The sequence below is a fragment of the Camelus dromedarius genome, chromosome 1, assembly GCF_036321535.1.
Source record: "Camelus dromedarius isolate mCamDro1 chromosome 1, mCamDro1.pat, whole genome shotgun sequence".
Classification (NCBI taxonomy): Eukaryota; Metazoa; Chordata; class Mammalia; order Artiodactyla; family Camelidae; genus Camelus; species Camelus dromedarius.
In genome coordinates, this window is record NC_087436.1 from 121,608,908 (window position 1) to 121,632,623 (window position 23,716).

At 43.1% G+C, this 23,716-nt stretch overlaps 1 protein-coding gene and 1 pseudogene across 10 annotated transcripts in view; one reads left to right on the plus strand and one right to left on the minus strand.

Moving 5' to 3' along the window:
• Positions 1-18,575, minus strand: part of ADD1 (adducin 1) — a 74,877-nt gene extending 56,302 nt beyond the window's left edge. For 7 of the 10 annotated variants that reach the window (XM_031438505.2, XM_031438494.2, XM_031438484.2 and 4 more), the window contains exon 1: positions 18,377-18,525. The gene's annotated coding sequence lies outside the window, so the exon portion shown is untranslated. Of the gene's footprint in view, positions 1-17,896; positions 18,077-18,376 lie in introns of those variants that run through there. The other 3 variants (XM_031438500.2, XM_064488616.1, XM_031438558.2) reach the window with 3 other exon arrangements.
• LOC105103930 (10 kDa heat shock protein, mitochondrial-like) lies at positions 2,449-2,928 on the plus strand (annotated as a pseudogene).
• Positions 18,576-23,716: the final 5,141 nt, after the last annotated feature.

Here is a 23,716-nt window from a genome sequence, read left to right on the forward strand (position 1 = left end):
GGAGTGTCTCTAACTCAACCCCTAAACCAGCACTGTAGTCTAGCTCCCTGAGAGAGACTTGGGTGTGGCTTTGAAAACAACTCTGGGTGAGGCAACTAAAGATAAGCCAACCAACCATCTGTTTAAGTGAACACATGTAAGTGAACTTTAATGCACCCCATCCTGTTTTTATTTCCAAAATCCATCAGATGACACTGGTACAGAAAGAATCTGGCTTTGGTCTTCATCAAAATTCCCTCAGCCTCTCAGTGCTAGCTGACTGGTAACCAGGCTCAGTGCATGGCTAGAGTTCAGACCCTGGGGCAAGCCACCTGGGTTGGAGCCCAGTTTGCCACTTCCGGGCTCTGTGTCCCTACACACATTACTTCGTCTCCTTCTGTGCTCAGTTTCTTCATTAGTCAGTGGGAATGATACGATTATCTACTTCCTCGGTTTAAGGTTAAAGGAGTTAATTTATGCTAAATGCTTCATACAGGGCCTGGCACACAGTCAGCAATAAAATAAATGGTAGTTATTATTACTGGTATCATAAACAGCAGCAGCACCTTTGAAGACTGACTGAGTATCTTCAAAAGGACACCAGAAGAGCGTTCTCTGACGGGACCAATTAACTGTCTTCCTTGATACGTGCCCAGGGACACACAGCACCACTTTCTAGAGTTCCCTCTCACAGCTCTGTGCTACCAATTGTTAACACCATCGCTCGGCTGCAAGCTCGCTGAGGTGGGAGCCCTTACAACGCTAACGCTCTTCCTTCTCACATCCCCACACAATGTTTTGAGCACAGGCCTTATAATACTGACTATTTAATATAAAACATATAAAGAGCAGTGAAACAAACCTTAGAAGTATACATTTTTGGCACCAAGGAACTTGAGAAGCCGCCCGATCACACAGATGATAAAACCGAGCAAACGACTTTACCTAAGTCTCACATGCTTGCCAAGCTGTAGCTGGCTCCCCCTCGTACCAAAGAACACCAACGCACCTCACTCACTCCACTGACCCTCAAGCTGGGTAGAGTCACCTCATACTGAATATGCTTTTCCTAAGTTTTAAAACAATGCACAACCACTATTTCCATTACTAATAAATACTTGGAGATTTCAAGTAAGGCAAATACTTAAGAGGCCCTACCACTCAAATAAGATTTTCCATAAAAACAAATGTTACTTGCATGTAAGAAATACATGAAACCTCCAAGGGCTAAACAACAACAAAAACCAAAACCAAGAGAATGAAACTAGAGCTCTGAATCACTCACAAGAAGTGACATTGCCAGAGGTCAGTGCCCAAAGTCTACACTGGTAGAGGTAAAAAAAGGAAGAGCTGGTGTAAGGGGTACAGACAGTCTCAGGCGGAGTAACCCTGGCTTACAGCAGAAGTAAATACAATCCTCTCAGGAAAAACATCCTCAATGTTGATTCCTCAGGTTCTTCCACAGGTTAAAATCAACCAGAGATGAGGTCCACGTCAAAAATTCAACAAACCCAAAAACAATCTCCATGAGTGACAGTCATCAGAAAAGACCAATCACAGGTCCAGGCCCCCAGAGACGTCAGACACGGAATTAGAACACAGAACACAGAACAACTACGTACGAAATGTTTAAAATATAAATTAATCATAAATATGACAAGCCACAGGGACTATGAAAAATGAGCAGGCAGACCTGGAAAAGAAACCAAACAGAACTCTTAGAAATGAAATAATTTTTAAAAAATTAATCAACTAATGAATAGCAGTTTTGACACAGATAAACAGGAACAAGTGAATTAAAAGATAGCTTTGAAAAAAAATTACCCAAAAACCAGCACAGGCAGACAAGGAGGTCCAAATTATGACAGCAGAGAAGTGGAGGGCAGAATAAGAAAATCCACTACACATTTACTGGACTTACAGGCAGAGATAATAAAGAGTAGGGAAGAGCTGATATCCAGAAAGAATGGCTGACAATTCTACATGATGGAAAGACATGAGTCCACAAACACTAAGCAAAACAGAGATACCCGCACCTCATGCACATCATCACGAACCTGCAGAAGAGCCAAGGCAAACATTTTTTTCTAAAAGCAAACAGAGGGGAAAAAAAGACATCACCTAAAAAGGAATGACAGACTACTGGCAAACTTGTAACAGAAACCACAAAAGTTGAGAAACAAAGTATCTTCAAACTACTGAAAGGAAATACATCTGTCAATCTAGATTTTTATATCAAGCAAGAGTATCTTTCAAGAATGTGAAATAAAGTCATTCCAGATGAACAAAAACACAGGTACCACCTACAAACCTATAGTAAAGGAGCTTTTAAAGAAGAAAAAACAATCCCAGAGAAAAAAACAGAAGCGCAGTAAGAATTGTGAGTAAAGAAACTGCTAAACGGTTTCCCAATTTCACATGTCCGGAGCGCCAGACTGCGGGGTTTCTCCTTGAGGCAGAGGTGGAAGAACAGAATACGAACTGTGGGGGCTGGAATCATGGCAGGACAGGCATTTAGAAAGTTTCTCCCCCTCTCTGACCACGCATCAGTTGAAAGGAGTGCAGCCGAAACTGTAACCAAAGGAGGCAGTATGCTTCCAGAAAAAAATCTCAAGGAGAAGTATTGCAGGCCAACAGTAGCAGCTGTTTTGGATCAGGCTCTAAACGAAAGGGTGGAGAGATTCAACCAGTTAGTGTGAAACTTGGAGATAAAGTACTTCTCCCAGAATACAGAGGCACCGAAGACGGCAAGGATTATTTATTTAGAGATGGAGACATTCTTGGAAAATACGTAGGCTGAGATGTCACTATTGAAATGGCATCACGTGAAGCTGCCCATTCCACTGAAGTTCTGAAATCTTTTCATCATGTGAATAATTTCCACATCTCTCTTTTATAATAAATTTAATGAAATCCAAACTAAAGGCATCCAGTGTCTCTAAAATTCAGGTTCACTGTACTGATATTAACAATTCCAAATAAAAATATATAAATAAAAAAAAAGAAACTGCTAAACAGTAAAGTAAATCTAAAAATATTTTTGAATAATACAGTGATGATGATGCTGTTCAATTTATGAGGTTAAAAAAATTAGACTAAAATACTGAACAATAGTAGTATGTAACTTAATCATTAAGTTTAACTGGAATTAAAGTATCTTAGTGTCTTTGGTTTGCCTGGTAAGAGAATATGAAATTAATTCCAGACTTTGATAAATGTGCATGGCAAAATTTCAAAGGCAACCACTAAAAGAGCATGATAGAGTACGTAATCTCCAAGCCAAAGGGGGAGAACATAAAAACAACTGGGTTGTTCAAAAACTGACACAAAACATACTGTAAAATGATAGAAAAAGTACAAATTTATCAGAATCACAATAAATGTAAATGTACTAAATTACGCCAGTTAAAAGACACATATTATACTGACTGTAGTTGGCTTAATAATGGTCACCAAAGATATCAGTATTAATCCCTGGAACCTGCAGCTGTTACTTTACATTGCAAAGACTTTGGAGATATGATTAAGCATGTGGGGATGATGAGACTATCCTGGATTTTCTGGATGGACCCTAAACGCAATCACCAGTATCCTTGCAAAAAGGAGGCAGAGGAAGACTTGACTATACAGACTTACAAGAAAAGGGCGATCTGACCAGGGACACAGAGCCTGGAGTGACACAGCTACAGCCAAAGAATGCTGGCAGCCAAAGAAGCCAGGAACAGATTCCCTCCTCTAGACCCTCCAGAGGAAGCACATCCCGTCAACACTCAGATTTTGGCTCAGTGATATTGATTTGGGGCTTCTGGATTCCAGAACTATGAGAGAAAAACTTCTCTTGTTTTAAGGCACCAAGTTTGTGGTAATATGTTACAGCAGCCACAAAAAGCTAATACACCCATAACACATAAGAACATGGCAGAACGTCTGAAAGTGAATGGATGAAAATCGGCGCACTAAGCAAACGCCAACCAAAAGGCAGCTGGACCAAGAGGACCGTGGCAGATAAAAGCACTTCTTTGGGATGGAAGAACCACCATAAATAATGATTCAAAAAAATTCAGTTCAACAGGAAGAAGAAAACATACATGCCTAACAGAACAGTATCAATACATATGAAGTAAAAACTGCTAAAACTCAAAGAAACTGACAAATCTACCACCACACTGGGCAGACTGACCCATACTGAGTAAATTAACACCAAAATACTGCTCAATTATTAATTTTTAAAATTAATTAAGAAATTAGTAAACAGAAAGAACAATGTAATCAAAAGTGACATCATTAGAAGCACACAGAAACTTGCACCTCCCTGCCTTCCAAAATAATTAAATTCTTAAAAATACACATTCTTCTCTAGAGTACGAGGAACGTTTAAAAACAGCACCACATATCTGGATGAAATAAAGACAATCTCAACAAATTCCATAGAATCAGTAGCATACAAACCATTACTTTGATCACAATGCAATTATAACAAGTCAAAAAAAAATGTTTTAAAAACTTTGACATTTAAAAGCACACTTTCAAATAATGCCTGGGCCAAGGAAGAAGAAATCATGAAAATTTAAACATATCTACACAATGAAAATATTATACTTGGAAACTGTTGGCTTTACTAAAAAGCTACTTCTAGAGAAATATATAGCCTTCAACACTTCTATTAAAAAATTAGTTCCTATTGTTGGACAGTGAGATTTGCTTCCGTTATTTGCTATTTAAAAAACTAAAAACAACAACAACAAAAGAGTAAGTGACCAATTTCTAAGAAGTTACAAACAGAATAAACTCCAAACCATTTAGTAACCACGCTTACTATGCTTTATATATATGATTTCTAATCCTTTAAACTACTCTGAAAGTTACATTGTATCTTAGAATATCACTACAAATGTCCCAATCACCTGAGGCTTTAAACATAAACCATATATGCCCTTTCAGGAAAAAAAAAATGTACGTCCTGTAAGATGTAACTCATGTATTCATTCTTACAAATACCATCCAGGCTTGACTTATACTGAGAATAAAGATGATGTCACGGCTTTTTTCACAGCACAGTGAAATCTGGGGTCAAGAGATGAAATAATGTACAAATAACTCATTTTATGAGAAAGTTACTGGCAACCTTCCATAGTTATTGTCAGCAAAATCTGCACTATTTTCATGAAGATTGGACTTCACCCTAGGGCATTATGAAATAATCAAAATGGAAATTATCCACTAAGAAAAAGTAAAACAGACTTTAAAATCACTAGCTTCAGGGGGAGGGTACAGCTCAGTGGTAGAGCACGTGCTTAGCATGCACAACGTCATGGGTTCAATCCCCAGTACCTCCATTAAATAAATAAATGAATGAATGAATAAACAAACAAATAAAGAAAGAAACTGATTACCTCCCCCCTCAAAAATAAACCAAAAAAATGAATTAAAAAAGAAGTATAGTTTTTTTAAAAATCGCTAGCTTCAGTTTTATAAAATAGAAATGATAAAAATAACTGTGGGCAAGTGATATGAAACATCTCAATGACCTGAACAGCTCTAACAGGGATCCACCTCATGCCACTACAGAGAAGGCCCTACAGGAGTTCCCTGTAGTCATCCTCGTGGGCTACCTCCCCGTCCAGTCTGAAGAGCCATGAGCCCTTGAAGCAGGACCTCTGCTCTTATCTTTGATTCCCCAATGCCCAGTGCAATGCCTGGCACACTGAAGCCCTTTTTAAAAGTTCAGTGAATTGAGGAGGAAGTGGGGGGTATATATGTATAGTTTAATGAATTAAGAAACCTCCTTAATGTCATTTCTAATCTAGAGACAAAGAAAATCCATACCATCATCGCTTGACTAAAATCTGGAAAAGAAATGTTTCCTTCAAGAAATTCCCTGCTTTCCAAATCAATCCATCAGTCAAACGCCCTATGCAGAAAATGGTGCACATTCAATATTTCAGACATTCTAGGTCAGTGACATTCCTGGTGGTTATTCTGCCAAAGAGCGCTGTGCTTCAGTTCCAGGGACGATGCTCAGAATAAACCAAGACAGAGTATCTGGAAGGTGGGGTTATTAAGTTCCCCCTAAGGGAGCAGACTAACTTCACATCTCTCCTACTAAAGTAGACTCACCCCTAAAGGGAGCCATTCCATGAGACTCAAGCACCGTTTCTACCCTCCCTTCTTGCCTGAGGCTCTATGCAGTAACAACTCGGTTAATGGTATCACCTGGGAACAAGGCTGGCCTGTTAACTAAAATATTCTTAAATCTTAGAAAGAATGGCTTAACCACAAAGTTCCTGCAAACTGCAAATACTGTAGCTGTAACAAACAAAACTATCCCTGCACAGAGCTTTAAAAAAAGAGAGTGGGAGTAGCTAGTAAAGAGGGTTTTTTTTTTATTATTGCTTTTCTGTGCCTTTTCCTCTTAACATCTGCTTCTCCCTCCTCTGTACACTGTTAAAGGAGGAAGGGAAAGGAAAGCACTGATAGCAAACCTACATACAACACACATTCAGAAGCCCTCTCACCACGGGCCCACAACACCTCTAGTTAGGTAAGATTCGTACTACTACTATTCCTATTTCAACAGAAGAAAAAGATGAGTTCAGAGAATCTCACCAACTTGGCCCAGGGCTACATATTCTGAGTGCCACAACTGGAACTGCATCCTGACACTACGTCCCTAATACCCCAACCAACAGTTGACAACTGACTTTAGTGAAAATAAAATTCTTAATGCAGCATTTGCATTTCTACAGCTTTTTTGACATTCACATATAAAATTCATGTGTGTACAGTTCATTGGGTTTCAGTACATTAACAGAAATGTGTAACCATCAACACAACCTAATTTTATAACATCTTCAACACCCAAGAAGAAACCCCACATACATCAGCAGTCACTCCCCATTCCTATTCCTCCCTCCCCTCCAGCCTTTCTCTGGCTTCTTTCACTTAGCATGAAGTTTCCCAAGTTCATCCATGCATAGCACGGATCAGTATTTCATTCTTTATTATTGGGTTTGTTTCCACTTTTCGGCTATGAACATTCATGTACAAGTTTTTCTGTAAATGTATGTTTTCACTCAGCATTTGCATTTTCAGAGAGTTTTCACAACATTCTCTTCTTTGCATCTTATAACCACTTCATTTTGTGTCAGAGAAAACTGAGACTGGGAGCAGTTAAGTGACTTTATCACCCACTGCTGGGTAACCCTCAGTGAACCTGCAGTAAACTCACACCCTCTGGCTGAAGACTTGTTCACTTCTTACCACCAACTGCTTTGTCTCCTCCACAAGGCATTTTAGGCAGTAGCGTGCAGATGAGAAAAACTCCTTGTTTAGGTGAGGAGCTCCCTGAATCACTCTCAGTAAGTCGATCAATGGGGTAAATTTAAACTAAGTCTTTCCGAATAAGAGAAAGGGAGAACCAAGAGTCTGAGACAGGATATTCTAAAGGTCCCTCCCAAGTGGGGGCCTCCTCCTCCCGATGGAGACACTCAGAGCTGCCATCCCAGGGTGCTGCAGAGGCACACAAGGGGCCAACCTCCACTGAGGCCAGTCACCGAGCGCGGCCTGGGCCGAGCATAAACGCGCGTGTGCCTGTGGGTCGCACCCCTGACACCAAGCGCAAGCTCCCAGCCCTGGGCCCCCAGGCCCCCGGGCCCCAGCACAGAGCAAACTGTTCTGACACGGGTACGGGATCTGAGGAGTGTACGCTGCTGTGGTCGATTATATAAACCCCCTTCCCAACCTCCCGAAGCAGCTCGGAGGCTGACAGTATTTTTGGTAATGAGGTTCAGGAATATGGTTAATAACTGTATTTGTAATACATAACAGCCATTTACTGACAGCTTACTGGATACCTTTTATGTATTTAGTTCATTTAATCTTCACAGTAACTGCAAAATAGGCACTATGATTACCTCCACTTTCTTATGTGGTGGAAACACGCAGTTGGTGGGAGTATAACCTGGTATAACTCGTTAGGAGGGTAATTTGGAAATAGCTATGGAAACTAAAAGCACCAATATCCTTGACCAGGTACTCTCAATTCTGAGAATGTATCTACAGATACACTTCACAGTGCCCAAGGACAGAGATGCGAGAGTATCAACTGAAAAAGTTTGTAACAGTTAAAACTGGGAATCAAATCTCAATACAGCAGCAGTAATAAATTATACAATATCCGTAAAATGAAATACCTGAGACTATGAAAGAGAATGGAATAGATTCATGTGTGCTGTTACTGAGCATTCACAAAGACGTATTAAGGAGGAGCAAAGTGGGTTTCGTCATGTGTAATACTTTATTTTTTAAAGGAGGTCATGTACATACCACCGTTCTGGCTGTGTGCTCTTGGGCAAGTCACTAAACCTGTCGCATAGCTTCTCATCTGCAAAATGGGTAACGATGCTTCCCACACAGTGCCTGATAAAAATTCCTGCAGCTATCACTGTGACTACTTCATGATTATTTAAGTATGCTGCTACGGACAATAACTCTGTCACCATTAGACGGGCTCCCCAAAAACCTCAATTTCACACCTGTACTCCCCAGTGCCAGGCACTAGGCGTGCAAAGGGAAACTGGAAAACAGCACCTGCTCAGGTCCCTCGTCTAGGTCACAGCCCACGAGGGTTTTCTCCTCCAGAAGTCTGGCCCACGTGGCCCGCCCCTTCAGCAGCTGCCATCAACAGGCAACAAGAAGCCGTGTGCAGTGAGATGTGTCTCCACTGCCCATCCGTTTCCCTCCAGATGCACACAGGTTCAATCTCTGACGAACTGTCACCTCCTCAGAGAAGCCTGCCTTACCCCCATGTGAAACAGGCCCTTGCGGCATCATCTCTCTGCCCTCACCCTGCCGCCATGGCCTTCACGCATTATTCCTACCTGATACTACAGTGTTTTGTTATTACCTATCTCTCATTCTAGAACGTAAGTTCCCCAGAGAGGGGGATGTGTCTCAACCTCTGTGCGTCTCATTCCTGCTCTGTCCACTGTGCCCAGAGTTGAACCCAGCATATTAGAGGTGCTCAATACCTATGTGTGAAGAGACAGGACTGATATGCAAGTTAATAAAAGCTACAGAATGGAAAATATTCTTGCAAAGTAACTTATTTTAAAATGACTGTTGCCATTTTATCCTGGAAGAGCAAGTTCTCAAGTCACTGTTCAGTTAAAAATTAAGTGGCCTGCAGACTCCAGTCCTATTTTATTTAAAATGCCATCTTTTTCCTATGGAGCATAAATTCATATAAAATCGTACCAAATAGGCTCAACACTTTTAAGCTAACAGGGATCAAAACCAGTGTCATACGTTAGTCATAACAATTGCTTAAAAAGGTGCTTCTGGGATAAACAAAGCTCAAAGGGCAGACTGAATTAAACTCGCCTCCCTTCATCCCTGCCAGCCAAGTATCCCGCCTACGGAGGGTTAGAGAAAACATTAACTGCTGAACAGTTTTGTTAATGTTTAATGTTATGCTATGTTAAGATTCCTAAATGTTTTAAGGAGCCATGTGATAGCTAGTAAGCACTGAATAAACTAAACAAGTATTAGCAAATTTAATCTGCTACTTAACCAAATCTTAGATTCAGCTTTTAAAACCTTACAAGACAGGAAATTCAAACGAGGAAATCCCTTCTCCTTATCAAAATAACCTGCCAAAGCATGGGGGAAGATAAAAACAAATTGATTTCTAGGATTCAAACATAAACTGTTTCTGTTGGTGGTGTTGTTTTAGTGACTTTAGCTTCTCAAGAAGGCTAGGAATTTAATTTGTGTAAAAAGAAAAATGGTGCCATTCACCATCTCCAACACAGGAAAAATTTTAAAGTCCTACTGCTAACATAACAGAACAGAGTTTAAGAATGTTTATAGGACTACATCATGATTCAGAACCCATCAACGAAAAATTTACAATGTCTGGAATCCAGCAAAGAATTACTTGATGAGCAAAGAAGCAGGAAAATATACCCTATCGAGGAGCTAAGTCAATCAAATCCAACCCAGAACTGAGAAAGAAGTTACAACTGGTGGACAAGATCACCAGAACAGGGAGTACAACGGTATTACGTACGTTCAAAATCTCAAACAGAAAGATGGAAGATATAAAAATGATACAAACTGAACTTCTCAAGATGAAAGCTACAACATAAGATAAAAAACTACACTGAACAAGATTAACGGTAGATTAAACACTGTAGAAAAGAGAGGAGTGAATCTAAAGATAGAGCAATAAAAAAACAATCAAAACAAAACACATAGAGAAAAGACAAACAAACAGAGCATCCATGAGCCATGGGGCAACTTTAAATGGTCTAACCTGAATGAAACTGGAGTTCTTCAAAGAGGTGACATAGAGAAGAAAAAATATTTCTTAAAAAATGGCCAAAATTTTCCCTAGTTTGATGAACACTACAAACCCACAGATCCAAGAAAGCTCTCAATGGATCCCAAGCACAAGATACACGTAAAAAACTGTGGAACACAGAAGCACATCAAAATAAAATTGCTCAAAACCAGTGATAAGGAAAGTCTTGAAAGCAGCCAAAGAAAAAGACAACGCATGTAGAAGAACAAGATACAGATGGCAGCAGACTGCTTATAGGTGACATGAGCAAGACGGCAGTGAAGCAGCATCTTTAAAGGGAAAACTGAAAGACTTTAGTCCCACGGTTTTGAGTTCCAAGTCTTTGGGTGCAAATCTGTAATTTAGTATAGCAAGTTTCTGTCATTTCATCTGGCAAGATTAGCTATAATACACACAGCATCGGATTTTTTCAGTACAATGTTTTTACACCCAAAAGGCATGAGATTAACTGTTGGAGGTGCATTCAAGAGAAGTTAATGCACCATTAGTAATGGTTCCTCTCTCCTTTCTTGCTCCCAAGTATAATCTAAATATAGGATAATAAATCACACACTTGGGCAGCATCTACCGCTTACAAAGTACTTTTTCACTTAATTTCATACAAACTCTCTGAAGTAGATAAGGAAGGTATGGTCATACCCATTGCATAAATGGGAAAACTGAAGCTCAGAAAAAAGAGAAGTGATTTGCCCAAGGATGTGAGGTGGAGGAAGTGGTGGAGGTGGGGGTAGGAAAGGGGCCTCACCATTCCTTAGGCTCTTCCTCTAGGCCAGGTATAATGCTAGCTTAAGATTCACTGGGGGGGGGGTATAGCTCAGAGGTAGAGTGCATGGTTAGCATGCATGAGGTCCTGAGTTCAATCCCTAGTTAAAAAAAAAAAAAATTAGTAAATAAATAAACAAACCTAGTTACCTACCCCCCTCAAAACAAAACACACACAGAAAAGATTAATTTGGCAAAAAGAGTTACACAGCTATGTGTAACCAGCCCTTTCTAACTCCAAGTAGCTCTTTCTATTAAACCACAGCTGAAATATATTAAACTAAAGGACAAATACAAAATATAAAAATTCATTCTGGGATACAACTAGAATAATGATGTCGAAAGTTCTACTCAAAGAAAAGTAAAACAGATTCCTTAATGAAGAAAAGAATAGTATTTCGCTTACTATAAAGGACAAGACCCCCAACGACTGCCCTACAGCCAACACCATGTGACATCTCAGGGTAGTGTTTCTCCCACACAGCTGCTCACTGCAGGCCGAAGCAGGATGCAGTAAAAGAAGGTCCACTGGCAGACGAAACAGTTCAGTCCAGAAGGCAGATACCTAACTGGACCTAATGATAAAATTTAGACTCCAGGCAGAAATCAGCAAATGCCCGACCTCCCAAGCCAAATCCAGCTCACTGCCTGCTTTTATAAAGGCCACAAGCTAACACAGATCTTCAAAGGCTAAAAAAAATTTTTTGGAACATAAATAACGACAGACATGAAATCAATTTAAATTTCAGAGCCCATAAGGAAGGTTTTATTGGACAGTTATTGATTCATTTACGAATCCTCTATGGCTGCTTTCATGCAACAGCAGAACTAAGTAGCTGAGAGATTACACAGCTCTCAAAGCCTGAAGTATTTATTATCCAGCCCTTTACAGAAAGTTCGCCGACTCCTGCCTTAAGGGAACAGATGGGCCTCTAATTTTGCCATGAACATTATTTCTGAAAACTAAGCTTTCTGAAAATTAACTGAAGATCACTACTGCAACAAATAATTCTTAAGGACCTGCTCTCCCCCAGGCACCGTGCAAGCCTGGGGAAACAGAGCACTAGACAAGGCTCAGCACCTGCCCTCACGGGGAAGCCCAGGGCCCACGGGTATAGCCAAGTGACTAAGTAACAGGATGAAGAAAATATACAGACGAAGGGCAGCACAGCCTGGTGGCTAAGAGTATCATCTCTGGGGTTAGACATCCTTGGTCTGAATCCCAGCACCACCATCTCCTATGGGACCCTGGCAATCACTTAAACTTCCTTGGTTTTCTTCAACTGAAAAAAATGATAATAGTATCTACGCAATAGGATTGTTTTAAGGATTAAATGAGATAATATATAAAAAGTACAATGACTAGCATACAGCAAGTGTTTAAAAAGATGAAAATTCCAGTTTAAACTGAATTTCAGGAATTCTATGTTACCAGCTAAATGGTATCCCTATTTTTCAACAGTCATTTAAACGCTGCACCCAATGTGGGTAAGTAACCCCACCTTCACAGACGGTAGTCCTGGGTCCACTGCAACACTAGTTATGCAAGGGACCACTGTTCTAAGAGCAAGGCCATAAAGCAGCAGTTCTTAATCAGGGAATGCATTTGAACCACCTGGCCCAGGGTCAGGATTCAAGTCTAGGTAGGATCTCTGTGTATGTGTTTAAGCCGCTGCCATAAAACGTGGCTACAAAAAATTTAGTCTAAAAAAACCTGCCATTTCTCCTTCACAAAATGCCATTTTTTCTTTGCCCACTGAGTCCAGCTTTCAGTATCAAGTTTAATTCTACCTTCTTTATGTAGCCCTCCCTGATGGCCTTTTATTTTTAGCTGTCATTTTCCTAACTGTGTGACAATTTCACAAAGACTTAAAGAGACCAATCCTAAATCATTCATTCATTCCCCACATACTTACTGGGCACCTACCAGGTGTCATGCTAAGTGCTCAAAACACAGTGGGAAGCGAAACCAAAGTGCTATAAGAGATGAGACTGGAGATGAGGGAAGAGGACAAACCTTGAAAGCCTAGTCCTGGAACTCGGGGCTGACGGGCCATGGAGAATCACTGAAAGCTCTGACAGGGAAGTGTCACAGCCTAGTCTATGACTCAGAACTCATTCTAGCAAGAACACAGAGGGGTCAGCTTAAACAGTGGATAAATATCCACTGCCTTAATGGAGTATCATTCTTGTGGAAGCAAAAACAAAAGTAAACAGACAATCAAAACTGAAGAACAGAAGTGTCTGAGTTAGTGAGTGACAGGGAAAACCTACATTAAGAGGGCAGTTAAGGAGGATTCTTTAAAAGACATTTAAGCGGAGTCCTGAAAGGTGAGAAGGAGGGGTGTAAAAGCACTTGTTCTAGGCAGAGGGATCAACATGCAACTCTCCATATCAGAAACGAGCTAGGCAGGCTGCAGGAAGGCTACTGAGAACGCAACATACCTGAGGAAGCAGAACGGCAGGACGGGAGCATGACAAGGAATCCGGATTTTGTTCTACATGTAACGAGAAGTCATTGGGTTGCTTTGTTTTGTTTGTAAAATTACTTATTTCATTGTGAGTGCATCATCCAATTACATGAGTCAAAATCTGAAAGACTTATAAGGTTATACAGAGAAAAGAAAGTCTTGTCCCACCCCTGCCCAACAGCCTCATAGTTCCCTAGAGGCAACCGCTTTATCTGCCTTTGAAGGGTTTCAGCAAGACAGAACATGATCTAATTTACACCATGTAAGTCACCCTAGCTGCCAGGTGGAGAGTAAGCAGGAAGAAAGGACTTGGGGAAACCAGCTAGAGGCTGCTGCAGCAGTCCAAGGGAGACAAGGCGGCTGCTGGGACCCAGGTGGTAACAGTGCGGATGGGACAGAAGGGCTGATTCAGGATGTATTCTGAAGGCAGAGCTGACAGCAAGACAGCATTAACAACTATACTTGTAGGCTTCGTTTTCCACACACTATAACCTATGAGTCTAATATTTTAGATCTTAAAGCTTAAATACTCAGGATTCAGTGAATATGTAGATTTATAATGAGTGAGAGAACAATAGGAAACAACAGAAAAAGATTACTAAAATGGGATGTTAACAACTTGACTAATAATGAACTTACTGTGTCTATATGAGTCAGATGATTTTATCTCAGAAATAGCATTTATGAAACCAACCCCAAATTATCACTGCAATTGAGGGATTGAAATAGCAGCTGTTCAAAAAACTTAAAATGTAAAACTAGTCTTCAACACCTGTAGCTGTTAACTACCACGTAACAGAGAAGGCTAGTCTTCTCAATAGAACAGAATTTCAGAGCATGACATCACACCCCTGTGAAGTACTTCCTTCCATTCTGATAATTTTAAATGTACCAGAAAATTCTCACCAAATCACAGTATAAGAAAAAAATGCCACTACCGGACAAGACACTTGTGTTAAACAGTCATTAAAAGCAGTCACGTCTTCTTAAATAAAGTATGATACAACCACGTAAAGAAGCACAAAGCAACTGAAAGAAGGAATGAGTAATATGTCTATATTACAGTCTGGCATGGATGCCAAATGTTAAGTGAAAAAAAGCATGGTGGGATCACAGAAATGCAAGTCAAACAACAATGACATACCACCTCATATCTGTTAGGATGGATACTATCAAAAAAAAAGAAAACAAATGTTGGCAAAGATGTGAAGAAATTGGGACCCTTTTGCTCTACTGGTGGGAATGTACAATGGTTCCTCAAAATTTTTTAAACAGAATTACCATATGATCCAGCAATTCTAATAATGGGTATATACCTCAAAGAACTGAACGTAGGGTCTCAAAGAGACACTCGTATATCCATGTTCATAGCAGCACTATGCACAATTGCTGAAATGTGGAAACAAACCGAGTGTTCAACGAGGGATAAATGGATAAGCAAAATGTGGCATATACATACAAAGGAATGTTATTCAGCCTTAAAAACAAAGAAAATCCTGACACAGTCTACAGCATGGATGAACCTCAGGAACATCATGCCAAGAGAAATAAGTCAGACAGAGAAAGACAGATACCATATGATTTCACTTATCTAAAAACAAGACAAAAAAACCAAACTCATGGATACAGAGAACAGACTGGGGGAGGCAGTGCAAAATGCGTGAAGAGAGTTGAAAGGTAATCCATAGGGAAAAGAAGGAATGGGTTACAGTCAGCCTTACATATCCAATGCTGCAGAACCACGGGTACGGAGGGCTGGTTGCATCTCGTTTTATGTTTGACCTTGAAAGCCTTTTAATATTTTACAAAATTAGAAAACAAAATTAAATTTAAAAAAATCAATTCCTTAGCCACTATTTCATAATAACTATAAATGGGGGTATAGAACCTTTAAAAATTACAAATCATTGTATTACACACCTGCAATTTATATACTGTTGTACATCAAATACACCTCAGTTTTTAAAAAAGCAACTCCTAAATGTCGAAAGCAAAATAAAAAACAAAAGACTACTACACATCTAGTGGAGGCAAAATCATGGAGTAACTATTCTAAGTGACTTCAAAACACAGTAATTTAACTACATATTCCAAATAAGGATGCAAAAAAAAACCCTCTTAAACAGTTTTTATTAGTTGGGGGTAGTGTTTGTATTATTCTTCTGATACTGAAATGTGTGTACAGTGTCGGATAAAACAATGAGTAATTAGAATCAAGATATTTGTCTTAGGGGAAAAAAGATACAGGTGTAAGATCAAGAAGGTTAAACACAACTCTGTCAAAGTGTCAGTAATCCACGATGTGTGTGCACTGAAAAGACCTGGAAACAATGATCAATTTAGTGGTAATGAACAACCTCAGGGCACAGACTATGATTACTAAATACTATTTTTTCATTAAAAGAAACCAAGGCTCCTTGGAAAAAATGGACAATTCCAGGGCTGGGACAGAAAATGTATAAGATGAGTCTGGTACAGTTTGTCATACAGAAAGAAGATCAAACAAAGACTATTAGAGTTGTGTCCAAAGGATTTAGGAGCCAATTTGAACAAATTCTTACTGGACAATGATGCAATAATTTGAGTATCAATAAGGATCTACAATGGACTGAACCATATCAAATATGTTTAAATCCACGAGTTCACAATGACACAAATACATGTACAGAATTCACTGGCTACTTCTGGAGGATGCCAGCTTATTATTTCCAAAACTAGTAAGAGAGGAATTAAGCATTTATCCTCCATTTCCTAAAAGAGCTATAATTCACGGTAACTAAATTACGGAGGGGAAATTTCTCTTTATAGAAATATTCCAGCTAATAAATGATTAAGTTATATAATTAAAATATCAACATTTTTCAATGCCTCAAGAAATACTGACTCTAAACACTGGCAAGAAGACTACTCATCTTTATCTGCATACTAATCTATAAAGTCTTCTTGACAAAAATAAATCCAACCTGAATCGGATCACGCCTTAGATCCAACCAAATTACAGTAAATGTACAGCAGATTCTGTATAGTTAACTACAAAACAGAATAAAATCCAGACTGTGTGTAATTCCACAGGACAAACCATCAATTTGAGCAACAAATAAATTACAAGAGATAACAAAAGATGGAGGAGCCTACGGATTAAAACAAGTTACAATGTACGCATAGCATTTGGGCCCTGATTCAAACTGTTAAAAAAAAATAAGAAAGAGAGAAAATCAAGAAAATTTTAACACTGGTCGGATATTTGATTTTTCCAGGGTTTTTTAAAAAAGCATCTTTTAAAGCATTTCAATATTTACTTTTCTGACTCAGTACAATGACTACTTGAAAGAACTAACCAAAACCTAATCATCAAGAGAAACAGCTTTTATAGTAAAAGCAGTAACACAAAACTGAATACCAAACAAAACCTTGTCAGTATCAGACAATATCAAAGAGTTAAAAGAGAAAATGGTTAGCTGTAGTAATCAGATTTTGGAAAGGAAACGATCCCACCTTTTGGAGCCTGGATAGAATTTAGGTTCCTGTCATTCGGTGAGCCTCTGGAACTAAAACCACACAAGCAGTAAAATATCGTTTGTCCTGCCGTAAACCACATCAAAACTCTGAAAAGCGCTCTGACTGCCAAAACCATCCACTTCCTTAAAAAACAACTTTACTGTTCTCGTTTTCCCCACAGTCAGTCAAAGGGGTATATTACGATTTTGGATTTAAAAAAAATTCACACGTGCGCTGGCATCTGCCCATTAATTAAAGACTCCATTGATTACAATCTCACCCTCATGCAATTCACCCTCTTTGCCTGGTGCACCCTCCCCTCTCTGATGCCTGCTGAACTCCTGCTCGTCCACTCTGACTCATTTTCACCTGGGGCCTTTACTGATGTGTTTTGCAAAGAAGACAGGGTGGACCTTTCAGCAGCGTATTTCCTATCCTCATTAAGATTTAATCAATTTTTCACATGCAAAAAAAAAAAATCGTTCTGTAACTCTCCAGCACTGCATACACCTATCAGGTATGTTTCTGGTTCTTGGAGATACGACAACTGCTTTATGTCATTTAGGCAAATTCAGATGGTCACACCACCAGCAGTTTCAGATTAACCAAAATATTTATTTCAAGGTAGGTACGCATGAAATGAGCACCTACAAAATATCCTGAGCCATGAATTACAAGAGCAATAATAAAACTGTTAGAGGCAGAGACCCTCTGACACCCCTCCCCCCCCCAAAAAAAACAAAGCGAAAAAGAAAGGAAAGAGAAGGAGGGGCGAAGACGTCCAACAGCCTTCACTAATAAAGTTGCAGGACAACCTTATTACCATTCGCAGGCAGGTCTGGCTTTTCCCTTTTTCGCAGAAGCTGTCGTTTTTTAAAAACCGAGAGCTGACAGGCAGGATCCGGATGCCCGAGTCTGTCTGCGCCTATGCACAAACATCTCGAGCCGTCCGCGCTTCGGACCACGGGCCCGGCCGTCGCGAGCACCAGGCTGACTCAACGCCCGGCCCGGACCCTGCTTTTCCACACGGACCACGAAGCCCCCCGCCCAGCCCACAGACGAGCTGCCCAGGCGCCCCCACAGACAAGCCCGTGTGGAGAGAAGCTTGCAGGGCGTTGGCCCCTCCGCACCCGGCCAGGGCCCACGGCCGAACGACGGGGACGCCTCCCGGGGCGGCCCCCACGGGCCCCCCGCCAGTGCGGACCCACCCCCCGCGCCGCCGCCGGCCCGGGGCCCGGCCTGAAGCCCCTGGGCCGCTCCGCCGCGCTACGGGCCCCGCCGCCGCCCTGCGCAGGGGCCTCACCTCAGGGGCGAATCGCGGGCAGCGCGCGGGCTCCCAGGTGCGAGTGCGGCCGCCGCCCGTCCGCTCCCGCTAGGGCTCCGGCTCCGCCCCCTGCCCGCCGCGCGCACCCCAGCCCGCAGCTCCGACCCGCCCGGCCTCCCGCCCCCTCCGCCCTCGGCGCAACCCCACCGCCAGAGCTGGGTGCGGCCTGCAGCGGCCGCAGCCCAACAACGCGCCAGCCCACAGGCCCAGCCCTCGCCTCACCGCCCAGCAACGCGCCCTGCGATTGGCTGGACGCGAGCGGGCGGGCGGGGCGGGGCGGGGCCAGGATGCGGTGGGCTCCGCCCGGGGCCGCGGCCTTTCGCGAGTCCGAGCAGCGGCCGCCCCGCCCGCCCGCTGCGGAAGGCGGACGGTCGGTTGCATTGGGTCCCCGGGTCGCAGCCACACAGGCCTCGTCGCTGAAGCCCCGGGCTGGCTGTGCCAGCGGCGCCCGCTCGGCCGCTCATTCATTGCCGCTGGTCAGGCTCGGGGAGGCTTCCCGCGGGCCAGGTTCACGGGATACTCTGGGGGGCGTGCTAAACGGTGGCTCCAGGCCCACCTCCGCCAGAAAGGGCCTCTCCCCGCCCGCCTCGCCGGCTCCTCCAGCAGACGGCCCCGGCGCCTGTGCCAGCCTGTGCTGGGCTGTGTCCAGACGCCGCTGCGGGCGGCCCGGCCCACTGGCAGAGCTGGGGGCTGGGCTGGCAGCAGGGTGGGGCCGGGCATCGGGGTTTGTGGATCCTGATAAGGCCCCACAGAGCGGGCGGGCGGCTGCCTGCTGATGTGGATGAACGAGCGCCAGTCACCGCCGCACAACCAGGGCTTTGGTGAGACCAGGACACCTTCCAGTGACCTGGAGGCTGGACTAGACACCACATCAGCACCTGCCTCCAAAGTGCCCCTCATGTTGTCTTATCTGAGTCCCCAAAAGACCCAGGAGACGTACGAGTAGGGCTTCTAGCTCCCTTTATACCCACAGAAATTGAGGTCCCGCGTTGGACAGTGGAAGAAAAGTGTGGAACCCAGGCAGCCGGTGCCAGCACAGTCCTCTTTGGCCTTGTCCGTGGAAGGGTCGGGGATACTGTTTATGGATAATAGACCTCTGATCTGGACGTTGGCTTTTCTCAGAAGACTATTCTGACAAGAGTCCACAATTCTGCATCACTCACTCCTGTTCCCCTTGCACACAGCGGCAAGGCAGGGCCCATAGGGGTATCAGTCAGGGCTTGCTGGAGGGAGGATGACAGTAGCAGAAGATAACTGAGCATGTGAAGTAGACACAGAAGATACAAAGAAGACCCAAGTCAAACTTCCAAAGCTGAAAAACACAATGTCAGAAATGAAGAATTACACTCATTGGGTTCAACAGCAGATTAGACCCCACAGAAGAAAATATTAGTGAACTTAATTACATGGGAAAAGAAACCAAGTGAAACAGAGAGAAAAGAGCCTGGAAAAGAATGAACAGAGCACCAGTGAGCTGTAGACACCTTCAGGAGGCCTAGTATATATGAAATTGGAGTCCTTGAAAATAGAGGTGGAGGTTGGGAGGATAGAAATACTGTTTGAAAATACAATGGCTAAATTTTTTTAATTTGATAGAAACTATAAACCCACAGATCCAAGCAGCTCAGAAAGTAACTTCTGGCTTGCTACTGGACTCTGGTAGAAACGGAATGTTTCTTTGGGACATCAAAAGTGACTCTGTGGCCAGAACTGCTCATCGTTTGGTTCTGTCCGACTGCCAAGACAAAGTCAGGTAGATAAGTTATAATCTGAAATTAGTAGATCCAGGATTGGGTTCACGGAGGGGCAGAGGTAAGTGGTCCAGACCCCTGCTACTGCAGCTCCAGTACCTCTCAGCTCACACCTGTGGTCTCAGGGGATTCCCTGTGACACAGTGACAAAGGGGGAAAAAATATATTATTAGTCATAGGAAGGTTGGCTCAATGCACTGGTGTGTGCTGAAAATGGCCTGCTGCTGCTGCCCTGTAGCCCCACCCTGCGGTCACCCTGAAAGGACATCATCTCAAACCTTCAGATGGTGAAACTGACCACTCACTTTGTGTGGAGGGAGACATGGCCTGGACTCACAGGCAGTGAGAAATGATTTAGCTGGTTTTTCAGGAGCTTAGAAGGAGAAATCTGGACGTTCAGGGACAAGGAGGTACGAGGCACGTGGACCTATGAGAACTGGTGCAAAGGGTGAAGATCTTGTATTGCATGTTAATGTCTGCCAGAGAGCACCCACCACAGAGGCTGTAAACAACCAAGCAGATGGAGTGGCTCAGCCAGCGGGGATCAGCCAGGATCTGTCTTCTGCATAATCGTCTCACGAATGAAGCAGCCATGATGGCAAGGTGGAGGCTACGCATGAGCCCATCAGCATGGGCTCCCTGTAACCAAGGCTGGTCCAGCCCCTGTCATGGCCAGTGTCTGACCTGTCAGCATCAGACACCAAGGCTGAGGCCTGCAGGAGCCAACCAGCCACCTGTGGCAAGTTGATGACACTGGATTCCTTCTGTCCTAGAAAAAGCAATGACTCATGCTCTTCAAGATAGAGTGTGGGTTTGCCTTTTCTGCCTGAGATACTTAAGCCAGCACCACTACCAAGCACTCACAAAGGTCTGGTGTGCTGACATGAAATCCTACACCACCACCTAGTACTAAAAGATCTGCTTTATGGCAAAGGAGATGTCTCAGTGGACACCAGACCAAGGACCTGCCACCCCTGCTGTATACTGTACCATCCGGGAGTTGCTGATCTACTAGAGAGATGGACCAGCCACTTGAGGACTCAGTGAGGCTCCAGCTGGTAAATGACATTAGTGGTAGGCATTCTATATCAATAAGCAACCGTTTTGCAAGGCTCCATCTCTAATAGGTAGACTGCCCAGTGACCCACGTGAGGAATTTGTGCCTCCCACTCTGCAGCACTAAGTACAGCGAGTCTAGAGGTTGGGGTTACCAACGAGGACATTTTTCCAGGGGACACAGTTGCCACCTGGTCACTCGGGACAACTTGCGTCAGTAGATCAGAGGCACAGAAAGGAGCACCACACTGGCAGCGGTAGCTGACCCTCACTATTGTGCGTGTGCAGGGCTCCCAGCCACATGCTGTGATTGGCGCTCAGGCTCTCAGGGGCAGGGTGTCCCTGGGTACTCCCAGACCCAGTAACTGTAAACAGGCAGGCATGGCAACACGGCCTGATAAGGGCAGGCTCCCCGGGAGGGGGGCCTTCGGGGGCGAACTATCTAGAAGAGCCAAAGGGCTGGCATGAGGAAGAGAGATCTAGCGTGGATGGTGGAAAAGGGAACGCTGAGTTGTCAGCGGTGGCCCTGGGGCCGACTGCAGCAGTGGGGCTGCACAGGCCATCCTTCCGTCTCTTGGCCGTTCTCCTGGGTACTGTGGCCAGTCAGAATGCTGAAGAGTTTGTGTCTGAATGGATTGAACTCAGTGTGAGAAACAAGTGGATCTGATCAGTTCCAGGGGTGGAATTAGTGGTTGCCATTGGTGCCCTGCCCAGATTGCCTTTCCGGGTTGGTGCTGGAAGTGGTCCCCTCTCCAGGTGCTGTGAATGTTACCTGCTAATGGCCCTCAGAGCCCCTTTCTCCAGAGTGTTGCCCTCGCCCGGGCGATTCTCTCCCTTCCTGGACTGCCCAGACCCAATAACTGGCTGACCCAGGGGCACACACGGCTGGTCCCCTCAAAGCAAAGCCAATTCTGGGACAAGTCATACTCCAGAGCGCCCCACGAAGATCAGGCGGAAGCTGGTTCTCCAGCTGAGACCACTGCCTGCCTCTGTGCTTCCTTCGTGCTGTCCTGGTCTCCCCACGCGGTTTCCCCTGAGGACGTTCCCTCCGTAAGTCATTTGCACAAGAGCCCTGTTACAGGCTTTGCCTCTGAAGAACTCAGTCTAAGAAGACCGTGAATGAGAAAGACTCGTGAATCTCCAACTCAGCACCGAGAAAGCAAATAACCCAACTAAGAAGCGGGCAGAGAACCTAAATAAGACACTTCTCCAAAGACACATGTAAACCAGTAAGCCCGTGAAAAGACGCTCAGCATCACTAATCATTAAAAAACTGCAAATCAAAATCACCACGAGGTACTACTTAACTCCGTCAGGACTGCTATTATAAAAAAAGAAAAGAAAGAAAGAGAAGAGGAAAGGAAAGGAAAATAAGTGTTGACAAGGATGTAAAGAAATTTGAACCCTTGGGCATTGCTGGTGGGAATGTAAAATGGTACAGCCGCTGTGGAAAATGGTGTGGTGGTTCCTCAAAAAGGTAAAGAATTACCCTATGACACTGCAGTTCCACTTGTGGCACACACCCAAAGGGACTGGAGAGACTAACCTGTCTGTGTGTCTGTGCTCAAGGCAGAGTTGTCAACAGTAACCAGAGGTGGAAGTGTTGAGTGACGACGCAAATGCTGTCAAGTGAAGGGATGAACAAAGCATGGTTTATGCGCACAAGGGAATATTATTCAGCCTTGAAACGAAGGAAATTCTAACACCTGCTACAACAATGGAATCATGAAGATGTTATGCTGCCTGAAATAAGCCAGTCACAAAATGACAAATCATGGTTCCACTTGTATGAGGGACCTAGAATAGTCAAATTCATAGAGAAAGAAAGGAGAGGTGGTTGCCAGGGGCTGGAGGAGGAGGAATAAGGAGTTACTAATTAAGAGATACAGAGTTTCAGTCTAAACAGGATGAAAGAGTTCCGGGGTTGGATGGTGGCGATGGTTTCACAACAAGGTGAATGTACTTCATGCCGTGGCACTGTACACTTAAAATGGTTAAAATGGTAAAGTTATATCATGTGTATTTTACCATAATAAAAAATAGTTTTAATGCTATTAAAATATACCTTCCTTTTCCAAGAAAATAGAAAGGAAGGGTGGGAGGGAGGGAAGGAAGGAGGAAGAAAGAAATACTGTCTTGTGTGGGAGTTAAAAAAATAATATGGAGGGAGGGTTTATCTCAGTGGTAGAGTGGCTGCTTAGCATGCATGAGGTCCTGGGTTCAATTCCCACTACCAGCATAAACAAACAAACCTAATTACTCCTCCCCCCCGAAAAAAAGAAGAAAAAAATAAAAAGAAGGAAAATTTTTTCAAAAAACAGTACAAAATTAGACATGTAGACAACAGTAATATCAAGTCATGAGGAGATCAATAAAGTTAAAGTCACCCAAAGTCCTAGTGTTGTCCAGGAAGGACACAAAAATACTTACTATTCTAGAATTAGTTAAGACTAGAAATGGACTGTATAACTTTTGAACTAGACGAAGAGGGAAAGTGGAAGGCTTAGAAGCT